Source organism: Pogoniulus pusillus, chromosome 12 (assembly GCF_015220805.1).
Source record: "Pogoniulus pusillus isolate bPogPus1 chromosome 12, bPogPus1.pri, whole genome shotgun sequence".
Taxonomy (NCBI): domain Eukaryota; kingdom Metazoa; phylum Chordata; class Aves; order Piciformes; family Lybiidae; genus Pogoniulus; species Pogoniulus pusillus.
This window is the reverse complement of record NC_087275.1, coordinates 14,392,537-14,407,576: the sequence shown is the minus strand read 5'-3', so window position 1 is coordinate 14,407,576 and position 15,040 is coordinate 14,392,537.

Genomic DNA, 15,040 nt, shown 5'->3' with positions numbered 1-15,040 from the left:
GTATCAAGGAAAATTGTCATAGGCAAGAGGAAGGAATTAACATTTTCCTTTTGTTATGACTGGCTGAAAAAAGATGATCGGATAGGTTTAGCAATTATAGAAAGAAAAATTAGCTAAACTGTTGGGTTACTTTTAAATAGAGACTTTAAATGCTCTTCCTGTTGTGGCTTAATGGTAGTGATTATATAGCAGAAGCAGCTGCTCTGAAGCAACTCATCACTTAACCTACCCATTACTTCTTCAGAATATCAACTATTCCAGATGTGTGGAGTGCCATTTTAAAATAATCATACCTTATCTTAATTTGGAAGTGTATCACTGATTTCAATCCATTGTAAATAAAAATGATACTTGGTCTCTAAGCATCAGAAATTATACTCTGTTTGTTCTTTCCTTCCTTTTGAACTATATTGCTTTTGCTCTATATATGCTGTTATGGATCTCATTCTTTGCAAGAACCTTTTCAGTTTTTTACTCATGGAAACATTTAAATATAAATCTGCTGAGCTGAAACAGTAAAAACTCTTATGAAGCACTCAGCCAATTAGCAACTCTTGAGCCTCTCAAAAATATGGAGTTCTGTGAAATATACCAAATAAACAAACAAAGAGAATCAACAAAACCAAGGAAAACATTAAAATATTAGAGAGGAAGACCACAAAAATTCACTTTCTTCAAAATAGTAATTTCCATTTATCAATTATTGTAAAATTCAATAGTTTCCTGTGTTCTGTAACGGAATAAAATATCAGAACTGAGGTGCTTATTCACTTTTGTCTCCTCACTACAGATTTTTATGATAAACATAAACTCTAGATCATTTATGGAGCCCCCCAGTTCATTCTGAATAGAAAAACGTTCATTGAAAGACCCTTATTGCGCAAAGAGTTTTTTCCACATACATAAGGAAAGATTTTTATATGTAGTGGTATTTTTAAGCATAGCTTCAGCAATAGATGGAAGTTCCAAATAGACCAATATGAAGCCATCATATCTTGGAATGCTTGACTTTACTGTTTGATTTTGTATGGCCGAGGGAAGCTTCAATTTTGTTTTCAGTGTTTAACTCTAGAAAGTCAAGTGAAACAAGCCAAGTCCTGTGAGTGCTGAAGAGCTCTGAAGTTTGAAATTTCCAGAGTTTCTGAAAAGGAATTATTTTCATGAGATGGATCAAATGACATTTTATTCTCTGCCTCTGGTATTGCTGATAAATAAGTTGCCAAAAAGCCCATATCATGTAAGCATAAGAGAAATTGATAGGATGTTTGTTTTATGCTTTCTCCAGTTTGCCTGTATTCACATTAATAACCTCAAGAACAGGAATCAAAAGTGCTTCAAGTAATCAGGGTAGAGAGCACCAAACAATAGTCATGTTAATCCATGTTTAAGTGCTGAAGATATCTATTTTTAGAGTACCTGAGTAGTAAGATGCATGCACACTGGTAATAGAAAAAAAATCATAAAGTAGGGCAAAAAAATATTTCTCTCTATGAATAAAATTAGATCAGATGTCAGTGACTTCACTCTAATTGCTTAGGTGCAACTCTTATGACACAAAAGCTGGACATGCTTACTTCATAAAATAAAAAATCCTTTTTTAGCAAGAGTGCTGTCCATCATTCCTTGTTCATGTCACTCACATATTAACACAGAAATATTTAGAATGGAGATCATAGAATCAACCAGGTTGAGAGAGACCTCCAGGATCAACCAGTCCAACCTATCACCCAGCCCTGTCCAATCAGGTAGACCTAATCAACACTAAGTGTCTCATCCAGTCTTTTTTTTAACACCTCCAGGGACAGTAACTCCACCACCTCCCTGGGCACCTGATTTAGTTGGGGCAATTAATGAGGCAGGAATTCCAGCACCACCTCCTCTTTTCCACCACACTTGCCCTTTTCCCACCCAACACAGCATTTTCCTCTTTTTTTCCCCTAAATCCAGAGCACCTGGGTTCTGTTGGAGTCTCCTCCCACCCCAGGTGTGACCACTTTGCCCTCCCTACTCCTCCCTTTACACAAAATTAGAAACATTAATGGCCAGTTACTGTGTGTTGGCATTCAGAGACCTGGGGCATGTCAGAAATGTCTGCAAAAATGTTAGATTTGGAGCTAGTGTCTATAAGACATATCCCTTAAAAGATCTGTGGCAAGCTCTAAATATCTTTGTGGCATTTAAAAAAGAAGGTACCCAAACTCTTTGTGTGAGCAATTATCTCCTGAAAAGTCCTATCCTAGTAATGCTGTATGGCCTCTTTGTGGGTTTTTGGCACTACAGCAAACCCCACACCAAGTACATTAAATATTAATGTCGCTTTTACACAGTGTTAGTGCTGCTGCTGGCTGTGCCCTGACTCCATATCAGAGTCTGGATCACTAATCTATCCCATTTAGTGCACCAGCTAACCCTACTTCAAATGGGTGAGTTGCTGATCAGAGTGAGAGCTCCTGCATGCTATTTCAGATACTGTCTATATGACCAGAGCCTTTTTCTGTGGAGACTGTAGCATCAGTTGTTGTATCAGGAGGTTCTCGCAGCAGCTGCAAGAAAATATGGAAAGTCTTGCAAGAACATATGCTGCTCTGGTCTCCATTTATACTGAGATGAATCTGTCCTTCAGCAAAATACAAGTATAGCATGTAATAGCTGGAATGGGAGCCAAAATTTCTTTTAAGAGTGTCATATCTGGTATTCTGTTTCAGGCTTAACACAAATATTCTTTTAAAATGTTTACGCAACTGCAGTTGTTATCAGATGACATGGTAAATATAACTTGTGCTTTAAAAATAATGCTTAGTAAGGGACTGAAAGAAATAACTGAGGAAAAGAAGATGGTAGATGCTGAAACATTTTTTGAAGTATTACCCACAACAAGGTTGACAGTTGTCCCAGGTTAGAGTGGGTCCCTCCCTCAGTAGAATAAACTCACCATAACACAGATTATTTTTTTAAGTCAAGGAAAGATGAAATTGTATTTCTTATTGTGTAAGTATAGCAGTATAAAGAGAAATAAACTGCTAGAGAAAAAAATATAATAACCTTAAGGAAGATGGGGAAGGCGTCAAGTGGTGGCGAAGCAGCAAAAGCAGCAGCCGGGGAAGATAGAAGGCAGGTGCAGCTCAAGCAGCAGAAGCCAGCAAGAAGAAGCTGTGCTTCTTAGGTGTAAATCTCTCGATGCTCTAATGAAACTACATTAACTTATCTATTGTTGCCATTATATGGCCTATCCTTGGAATGTTTACCTCTTCCTTATGTCTGAGCTAGAAAATCAGCTCAAACTGCCACAACAGAAAAACTCTAGATTATATCATTCTCTCTCTGTCATGTGTCTAGAAATAGAGCATAAAATATTCAATTTAATCCTGGGTTATAAGAATTGCAATAAATACTTAACTCGGTAGTGGCAGATTTGCTAATGCACACAGAAACTGCCATACTTGCTCTTAGAATATCTTGGCCCATTGTTGAGCCAAACAATGCTCCCAGTATATTTTTTCCTATATTTTATAGAGAGTGCCTTGATAAAAGCTGGGGAGCCAAAGGAAAGTAGGTTAGGAGTCTTTTTACTGTGACTATGTTCTCACTCAAAATCAAAGTTGAAATTGCTGTAGGCTTCCCATTCCCTAAGCAGTCCATGGGAGAAAAAGGAGTAATTGTGTTGGTTGCCTTGCTTTTGAACACTTAGAGGAAGCATAGGAATTGTGGGCAACTACATTTATAAGGGAAAATAAAAGTTCCCTTAGGTGAAGCATAAGCTACAGGACTGCCTAAAGCCCTCATGATGAATTTGTGCAGGAGTTGCAATGTGCAGTCAAACTCAGACTCTGAGCTGCAGCATGGAACCATACAGAAAGACATCTGTACTAGTGTATAATCTCAGTGTTCATGCAACTGCTAGAACTGATGGGTAGTAACATAACTCCTGTTTTCTTTCTGTCATGTTTATATGTAGATGAACTATGAGTTACAGGAAGTTTGCATAGATTCATGGGTACTACAGGAATACTCCTCTGTCAAAGACTCCATTTGCTTATTAGTTCATGATTTATCCATCTGTATTAAAGTGGAAGGAAAATCCAGCACATGTTTGATTGTGAGGTTAGTTTTACTTCATATAAAACTCCTTGGAATGGTTTATATCAACTGACTCTGGGATCTGTGACCTGATGCATTTGTGCACAATTAATCTGTATTTAGCTTGGACAGTGTGTGAGGGTGAAGTTTCTTGCAGGCTGCACATAATCATGACATCATTCAAAATTTCATTTCTGGGCCAGATGCAGCATTTCTACGTCTTCTCTAGAGTCAGGGCAAGTTGAATGAAATTCACTCTATGCCTGTCTACTATTTAATGCTGTAAGGCTTATCCCATGGTGGCAGTAGTGAAGATCCCAATGTTCCCTTTTTTTCCCTGGCAGGAAGAGCAGTGAACACCTTATCTAGTCTGAGCAATGACCCATTCACTAGGGAATAGCAAATCCAAATATGAGGATATTAAAAGCATGTTAAAAGTAAAGAGATCAGTTTCTTTTTAACAGCTCTGACAATGTCAAATACAAAACTAAAGCAGATTTTTTTTAATAAGCGTGCTTTAGTCTGCACTGTTGTGGCAATGAACTTTCATGATGGATGGTTGTGAATTTTTAAAGTCTGAAATGATTTGTGTTTATATAAGAAAAAAAGTGCAATGTGGACTCCAATAAGTATAACTTTTCTGAAAACTGTTATGGTAGGCGTGATGGGTCAGAAAGAGGCTTATACATGTACTGGCTTGCCCAGGCTTTTTTTCTCCCATGGTAAACAAGGTACACACACTTAGCTTGTACCTGCCTCATGCAAGGCCTGTGCTTTTGCCAAATTTGAGTAAAGCAAGCCTATGGTTTCACCTAATGTGGTCAAGCCTGACTAACTGCCATTCTGATCGACACTAAAAACCAGGAATTGGAATGTTTGAAGATTTTTGTTTCTCTTACTGAAATAATTTGCATGTCTGAGAGCATGCACTCACCTGCTTGACAATGTAGTCATTTACACCGTGGAATCTGTGAGATCAGAATATTGTCTACATTTTCATTTCCAGTAAGGATTTTCTGCAGTTCTAGAATATTTTTAGCAAAAACTGTCAGACATTTATGTGAATTTAAGGGAATCCTCTCAGACCAAGTAAGCAGTTCTTACAGCTTTGTATTAGTTTAATTTTTATTTTATATAAGTGTTTTGTTTGGAAGGAAGGAACAAGATTTCTGAACAAGGATATATTTATTTAAAATTAGAACTAAATAAAAGTACATTTCCAGTGTCTGCCTTTAGTATATGTGCATTGTGAGATGGTTAACTCTCTGACTACAGAAATTAATTGATGTTCTAAACTGACAAGTATCTTGACTTCATACATGCAAGGTTTCAGCTTGAGGAGAAAGTTCTTCACTGAGAGAGTCGTTGGCTACTGGAATGGGCTGCCCGGGGAGGTGGTGGAGTCACTGTCCCTGGGGCTGTTCAAGGCAGGATTGGACGTGGCACTTGGTGCCATGGTCTAGCCTTGAGAATTGTGGTAAAGGGTTGGAATTGATGATCTGTGAGGTCTCTTCCAACCTTGTTGATACTGTGATACTGTGACTTCAATGTGATGGGCATTGCACTTAACTGTTTGCTGATCAGGATTATAATGATACATTAGGACTTAAAACCACCTTGCATATCAAACTCTTACCTACAAGATCAAAAAATAGAATAACACAATTGCACACCCCACAGGAAATGAGTTTTGCACATGAAACACTAGATCAGAAACAAAGCCACTGTTACAAACTAAGTGCTTGTCTGTTTCTGCTTTATATTATCCTAAAAGCAACATATTCCAGCAAAAATGATGGGTCTCCTTTGGTCTTTGCTCCTAAATAAACATTTATTTATTGTAATGCTGTATGATTGCATTATGGTGTAATTTAAATCTGTGCCATTGTTTCCATTATAACCATTATTTACAGGAGCTTTCAAAAGCAGATGTAAAAATGTAACTCTGAGTTGAAATTTGCTGGAGTTGTTGTTCAAAAAAAAAAGTAAGTAGTTGCTGTCCCTGTCACTTTAAATACTGCTCTCTAATTCTGCAGCACTTCTCAAAGGAATGTTGATGTCTTGGGAAACTGCAATTCCTGTTCTGTTGTACTCCTTGAATTCTCTGGATAATGGTCTTGAATTCTGCCATTAAATTTCCCATGGAAAAGAGGAGAGTGTGAAAGTGTGTGGTGTAATCTTCTACTTCATGCTTAAATATGACACAGTTTACATGCTTCCACTTTGCATGGATGTGTTTCAGACAATGTCAGTAAGGATTTCATTGGAGCTAGTATGAGCTGCAAGCATGAGAGAATTACAGAATTTTCCATACAGTCATTGAGTGGCTTCCACAGTTCACATGACCATACAAACCTCATATACCCATTGCTGGGGGTCTTGCCCAGAAGGTATCTACAGCACACAGCCTCATTGCAGTTTCCCCTATTAAACTGCTGCTTTCTTTAATTGCTTGCCAATAGAATCTGTTTGTTAATGACATAAGTGAAGAACGTTTGCAGTGGTTTATATGCAGAACAAACAAACCATAGTGACTCCTGCTGTCAAAACTGAACCAGGGAGGTGTAAGCTGGTGAGACAGCACCACACACATGTGCAAGAGCAGGAAAGAGAACACTGAAGAATGAAGTCATCTGACTGAGATTCCTCTATAGCAACTGTGCTGCTGCACATGGCTATGTGCTCAACAGTCCTTTACAAAGGCATTCTCACCCTCTTCTGCAGCTCTGATGCTTTGCTATTTTGTGTGAAGGGATATTAGTGTTCCACATCCTGCCTCAGCAGCTCGAGATTTTATATTTTGGATGCATGTAATTTGTGCAAAGATAAAGTGACAGGCACAGTCCTATCACTGTTGGGAGCTTAGGTCCCTTGCACTAGTTGTACTTTCTTGGTTTCCCAAATCTTTCCTAAGTGTTGTTGGTAGATGCTGATTGGTACACATTCCTAAATCTGGCAGGTGTATCTGAGAAGTTGATTATATCACATTGATGGTTGTTGATGTTTGTTCTTTTCACCTGACCATAAGGTAAGGGTGCATGTTCCTAAATGTCAGAAGAATCTTTTGTGTGACAAGTGTTTTCCCTTCAAGATACCCTTGGCACGTTTCATCTGGAGATGGTGGGGCAGACACACTGCTGTTGAGAGACCCTGGTTTCCTCATCACTCTTTGGAGATTCAGGGGCAAAGTCCCAAAGAGGTTGCAAACCAGAGCCAGAGTGGGAAGGAAAGATATGTTGCCCTGTGTTGGACTTGGACACTATTATGGAAATTAAGTCTGGAAGTTGTGTTATTTCCCTCTGAGTCCCATTAATGATTGTTACTAGACAGCTGCAGTGGTACTCTGCCAGTGTGGAGGCTGTTCCCATAGAAACCCCACATGACTTTTTAAATGAGCCATATGTAATCTGTTAGCGCAAGAGGAAGTAAAAAGGCTCCCAACTGAAGGCAGCCATGCTGAACTCCAGCTGGATCTGTGGTTTTGCTCAGAGTTAATGGAGGCTTGAATGAGAATATTGACAGATGCTTTATTTAAACTGGGGTAATCATGAGCTACTGGAGCACATGGGCAGGCATACCACAGCACACAGGATGGGGGGTATGGTGTCAAAAATAACAAGGCTTATAGTACTCCAAGCTTTGTCCTGCTGTTTGCAAGTTGTCTTTCTTGTACACTTCAGAATCTTCATACCATAAGAATTCTTTATGTAAGGGTCTTAAATAGGGAAAGGATTACATTAGTACCCACAGTAACCCCATCTTTCAATTTGAAACATTTTTGTCCCTTGATGGTCATTGTAACTTAAGTATATGTCTCTTCCGTGTCATCGCTCAATAGTGGTGGCTTCAGGTGATTTTATTGTCATTACCCTTTTAAACAAATGTATCAAACCAAACAATCTGAAATACAGTAATTTCTTTGCCAAAGGCTACCCACTTGTTATTTTCCTACAGATTCTCAGACTGTTGTTAACACTCCATATTATTCTGAAGGAATAGGTATTCATGCCACCATTTACGTCCATTTTGGCTCTGAGACTTATTTTCTTTCCCAGTGTCCTGCAGGGAAAATCATTATGAATTCCTCTGTGAAACTGTTCTACAAAACACTTCTTTCTGCCTGCAGGCCAAAGCAAGCAGTTTGCCCACTGGATTCCCAGCTATATGTATTTGGCTATTCTGTTCAAGCTAATATTTCACTTTTGGACATGATGAAACAGTTACCACCTACTAGGAAAGCAGAGGGGTTTCATAGTAGACCTAACAATATCACTAGCCTCAAAATTTTGGTGGGAAGCTAGGAGCAATGTGAATCCTATGTTGAGTGTTGTCTTGATCCAGAAGAAACTAAGACACAAATGAGGTCATAGATCAAAGCAAGACTATTTATTTCTTGCACACAAAATGGAGGAAGAAGGAAAACTGCAGTTTGAGTGCTACTGCAAGTGACTCTTAAGAACAGTCACACTTCCTTGTGAAGCTATAAATAGGGGTAACTTTGAAGTACAAAGTTCTTGAAGAGATAGGAATAGAATTAGGGCTTCTGCTTTCTGACAAAACCAGGACAAAGTTTTCTTCATATACTGGATGTCCCACTGAACATGGCAGAACTGTCAGCTCTAGGATAGTGATTAGAGAACATACAAGCCACAAGTCAAAAGCCTGAGGAACTACAAAGTGGCACAACACACAGAACAGTGAAAAGGATGAAGTTCAAAATAAGAGCTTATATGCCTACAAATTATTTCAATAGTTAGATTTCTGAATCTTGCTTTTTATGTCTTTCTCTGCTTTGATTAATTGACCTTAGGTGCTAGATGCCCTACAACATATTTTATGTGAAAAACAAGGTCCCAGTTACTCAATATTTAAGAATCTGCAACTCTCTGGTGAATTGCAAGAACATTGTTATCATTGGGTTTGGGTGATTACATTGTGCATGCAAATCTGTTCTGCAGTTTAGAAGATTCTGTTTTTCAAAGTGATTGCCTTTTGCTTTGTACTTTCTGGCAATTCTGTTCTTTAGATTAGCTGTAGATACCTAAACAAACAGATGTATTTCACTGAATCACAGAATCATTTGGGCTGGAAAAGCTCTCTGAGATCATCAAGTCCGGCCTATGACCCAGCACCACAACATCAGCTACACCATGCCACCAAGTGCCGCATCCAATCTTTTCTTAAAGACCTCCAAGGGTTGTGACTCCATCACCTTCCTGGGCACTCCATTCTGCTGTCTAATCACCCTTTCTGTGAGGAAGCGCTTCCTAATATCGAAGCAAAACCTCCCCTGGTGCAGCTTCAGACTATACCCTCTCATCCTGTCGTTAGCTGTCTGGGAGAAGAGCCCAACCACCGCCTGACTACATCTTCCTTTCAAGTAATTTCAGAGAGTGATAGGGTCTTCTCTAAGTCTTCTCTTCTCCAAGCTGAACAACTCCAGCTCCCTCAACCTTTCCTCATACGACTTTCTATGCTAGTTTGAAGCTATCTAGAATGTTTTGGTGAGAAAAAATAGATTATAGGCTGTGAAAGGGAAACAATGGTGATGTCTACCTCACTCATAGGCTTGCTGAGAGGTATAAGAGCAATAATCCAAAAATAGATAAGGGAGTCACTCTCTGTCTGGGCTGTGGGCTGCATTTCTCTCTCTCTAACCTAACCTGCCATCTCTCTGATTGATCTGCCTGCTTCCTAACCCCTCTGGCTGACCCTCCAATCTTTCTTGAGCACAAGGGTAAGGTCAAGAGGGGTGGGAGCCCCTCCTGGAGACTCAGGTTTCTGGGAGGGGTGTTGTGTTTCTGTATTACTTTTTGCCTCGCATATTTCTGTAAATAAAACTGTATATATTGTAAATATCTGTATATATTGTGCTAAGCTGTAAATATAAAGCTTCATTCAATTTCCAGAGCTGTCTGAGTCTAGTCTGGGTGATTTCTAAAGGAGGGGGGGGGGGGGGGGGGGGGGGGGGGCAGAGCAGGGTGGGTAACATTCAAACCATCAAACCACCACACCTTCCCTCCAGCTCCCTCGCCAGTCTCATCACTCTTCTCTGGATCCACTCTTGCACCTGAATATCCTTCTTGAAGTGAGGACCCTAGAGTGAGGCCTCACCGATGCTGAGTACAGGGGCAGAATTACATCCCTGGTTCTGCTGGACACACTATTCCTGATACAGGCTGATATCATTGGCCTTCCATGTCATGTGGGCATGCTCCTGGCTCACATTCAGCTGTTGTCAACCAGTATCCCCAGCCACCTCTCTGCCAGGCTCCTCTCCACCCACTCATCCCCCAGTCTTTATTGGTGCATGGGGTTATTGTGGCCCAATTGTAGGACCCTGCATTTGGGCCCATTGAATCTCATACCCATTGAGCCAGCCTGTCCAGGTCCCTCTGCAGCATCTTCCTATCATCCAGGAGATCGATGCTGCCTCCCAACTTGGTGTCATCTGCAAATTTACTGATGGTAGATCAATAGATCATCAATAAAGGCGTTGAATACGTAAAGACAGATAAAGACATATGTGTCAAAGCTGTGCCTAGTCTACACTGATTTGTCCAGCAAAGTCTTGAAAAATGAAGACACAGTACAATGTAAGAAAGACTGCAGTATAGATTGTCCTGGGTCTGCCTGCTGAGACAACATTCAGGTTGCAACCTCCAGCACAGTCTGTATCCTTTCATCATGGCTGAAAGGGAGACAGAAGAACAAAAAACTTTTCCATGAAACATTTATATAAGGGACAATAATATGTGTGGAGATATCTGAATTCAGGATGACCAAAGGATCCTGTTTCCCAGAAAATCTACCTACTTACTGTTAAAATCAGAGCATCTATTAAAAAACCCAAGCCAGAAACAACAAAACCCCAAACCAACTCAACTTCCTTTTCTTGTACCAGTGATGGTGACCACAAACTAAAAGAAACACATTTCCCTTTAGTTGAGAGGAGTTCATTTGGAAAAGTTTCTAAGACTTGCTGAGTTCTGAGGTAACATTTGAAGTTTTTAATACTATGTTTTGACATTTATGAGGAATACTTACAACATTACTTACTGGACAGTGTCTTTCAGCAAGGAAACATCAGACATTTTGAAACTTCCCAGTACTCTGTTACAGTCACACATAATATTTTGCTTTGTTTTTTATTCTTTTGAAAAGATGGAAGTCATGCTGAATTTGAGATCCAAATGTAACAAATCTACATTACTCAGAAAAAATAAAATATAGTTACTCCACCTAGGAAGTAGTAATTTCTCCCCATCAGGGTAAGCGTTTTGTGCATTGATTTGTTTTCAGTCATAAGCAGTTTATATTATGATTAATTGACCACACAGGTTTAAATCTCACTGAGACATTTTTTATTAGCTTCAGTTAAGTCTTGTACTTGTGCCAACCATCTTTCCTATGTAGTACACTTCACAGGCTCAGGGTTTAGACATCCTCATGGTGGTGCATTTGCTTTTGCTATAAAGCAGAAAAAAGTTTGTGGCTTCAGTTTGTTGACTGCTGTGGTGAGCTTTGTTCTCTTCAGACACACCTTGGTCAACTGACATTTATCAGTTCTGATGAGGGAGCTTTGTTTAAAGTGAACCAAGTTCAACTTCATTAATTTCATACTCATTAATGTTAGAATACACATATAGTAAAACGGTGGCACCATTGAATCTGAAGGCCAAACTGCAAGTGAAACGAACAGTTGGAAGCACTGAAATAAACATTTTAAGCCCCCCTCGTTCACTGGAAACGTTTAAATTTTGTTTCCAACCTGAATGTGTTCCAGGGAAATCCCACATTGCTGACTAGTTAACCAAGTGTCTGGAAATGCTGGGGTCACCAGCTTGTTTTCCAAGCGCTGTTTCAGAGCTCTGTGGCAGGAGGTTCCCACAGCACTGTGACAGTGACAGTGGGAGTCTGGGAACAAATAGGTTGCTGTGGAGCCAAGAAAAAGCCACGAAATTACTCCAGAATTTGATATCTCATAAGTGCTGCTAGTGATACAGGAGGAGCCCCACCAGCTTCAGTATATGAAGCTTCGGGGGCACTTTTCCTATAATTTACCTAATATTTGCATTTCATACAGCACATCAGCATTTTTCAACATAATCTTGTTTCACTGAACAGCCAGGCCAGTTCTCTTACGCTAGCAAGCATCTCAGGCGAACATCTGCAATGGTATTTTTACAATGGTCAAAGTAGGGTATATTAAATCCTGGCATCTTCAATAGTTTAATGCAAGGCACATACTGATATGTTAATCTTCTAATTTTAAAAATATTTCTTCACTATATATTCTTTTTCTAATTTGAGATAATTGGATTTTAATCATATATGCATCTAAATTTTCTTGTAGATTATAGGGGTTCAAATGAAGAGTCTAGTTTTGGGTCTATCATAGATGTGAAGACACCAAACAGGAAAGAATCTGCATTTCAATGCAGCTAGATTGCTCTCAGGTAATTGAAGACTAAGATCACTGATAAGGACATAACATTACAGTAACACTGTCTAAAAACAATTGGTAGGATTACTCTGTTTTGTACAGAGCCATCACTGTTCAGTAACAACTCCCTCTTGACAATCCTAAATGCAATTGCAATATAACTAATAACAATGCTTCCCACATAGCATCAAACACCTCATATTCTCAGGAGGTTAACTATCTTTAATACAGATCAAAATATTTGCTTATAATACTTCCTGTAAATTAATATCAATATCCAAAATATCATCTACTTTCACAACCCTCCCCTCCTCTCCAGAGTCTCCTCTCCTCTAATACTGAAAGAAGCCAAGAAAATAAACAGATTTGAACACTCGGCTTGGAAAAAGTCTTAGAATTTATTTCAGCCTTACAAGTATTTCTGAGCAATGAAGCATACTAAACAGCTGATGTATTGTTTTGAAGAGACAGCCCACGTAGTTTTAAAAGGTAAGAAAATATGTATCATCATGCAACACATATATCAATGAAGCACTGAAGGTATTTGTTTTCCGTTTTTTCTTCCCACTGTATTGAGGCTAAAGGTATACTCTATATATATAAAAGTAAAATCTCATTTTCATTCCAGTTTCCATTTGCTTTGAAAATAAAAAGGGTTAGAAAATTTCTGTGCCCTCAAAGGAAACAGAGAATGTTTCTCTCAGAATCCAGTCTGGGAGTAGTTAAAAAATCTGGACTATTTAACACACTAGACAAGTAAAGAGAAAGAAAGGAAAGATTATCATAACCAAGTTATTGTTTATTAAGACACAGTTTTTTTTCTCACTTTTTGTTGTTAACTGTGACTTTAAAAGATAAGTACTTGATGTTTCCTGAGTTGCTTACAGTCCTGTGCCAGTTCACTTTCTGCTGTCACTGGAAAAGAGTAGACTAGGTTTTGGTGAACCTCTAGAAGGAATCATACTGAACTCAGCCTTTCCAAAAGAAATAAATTCTGGAAATCTATGGGCATCAGCAAAAGCATTTGGCTTTGATAATTCGAGTCAATGCTGACTTGAGTTATCAAAACATAACAATAGTTGAATAAAGTGGAGAAAGACAAAGCACGACCAACTACATGTATTCTTCTGGAAGAACTATGAAGGGCTCAAGGTTTCATTTTCTAGACATACACAGAGACAGGAAGAAGTGGGTAAAAAAATCTCTCCCTCCAATAGTGATTTCAAAGCCATTTTCAAATAAATGATGCCTCTTTTTCACCCTTCTTTTAAGTCCAAATGCAGCTGTGGTTTCTCGTGACTGTTGTTGTGCAATTTGTTTAAAATTTCATCTTTGAAGAATAAATGACCTGTGTGGAAAATGTCTACATTGTCACCACAGGTGCTTTCAAGTGCTTTCTTGTTATTCCTCTTGGGGAACCAGCAGCTGCATTTGCCTTTAATTTTCCACTATTATATATGTGAAATCTGTCCATGAGGTGTTTTAAAGGGAATCCAGAGTATTTCAGAGCAATCCAGAGTAAATACTTTATGGTTTATGCCAGCAGAAATTATTTCCATCATTCATTCATCCATTCAGCATCTGAAAATCAACTGAAACAGTTTCTTCTTTCCTTCTTTAACTCTCATAGTTTTTGCTGCATTAACTTGTGATGAGGCTTCTCTAGAAAACTGATGCACCAAATACCGTGACTGCTAAAAATTGCCTCAAGAGATTACCTAACTAAAACAGAGGTTGAACAGTCTTGAGGCTCCTTCTATTTCATTGACATCTCATTGTACTGGTAAATGCAATTATTTTTAAAAATTAAAATCATTTTCAGTTGTATTTTTGTTTCAATCTTGTAATGACCTATCAAAAAAAATTTATGTCCTTTTATTTTATTTTTCAGGGCTGATATTTCAATTCTTGTCCTAGTTTTTATTACAGATGAGAACATGCACTTATGTATTGTTGACTGAAATAGACCTTGAGAAAGGCAAGAAACAGGTTTTCAATTTTTCCTAATTTGTTGCAGATGGGATCAAATTCTTTGAGAAAAAGAAAAAGTTTTAACAAGTACTTGTTTATAACAGAAATATGGACACAATCTGTTTAGAAATACTAAAAAATAATCAGGAAATGTATTTCACTTAAAAATTGAAACAATCATTGTGCTTAAGAGATTTTTAGAACTTCATACATTGCTATGATTTTGGCTAAAGCTTTTAGCTAGTTGGAAATTTATTTCACTTTGATATGTCAGTCATATTTTGTATTATATAATGCATGGTATAGGACTGATCCTCAAGCTTCCCTCAAGTTTATCATTTTAGTTACTGACTTTAACAGATGATAACCACCGAGTCTTAACAAAAACCATCCAATAAAGAGTCTGAATAAGCTTGTCTGGAGAAAAAGGAGAGCTCAAAAACCACAATGAAATAAAAAAATAATAACAAAACCAAATCAACAGGCAAACCAAAACAACAACTAAACCAATCAAAAATGCTAATGCGCTAGAAAGACTGAAAACTT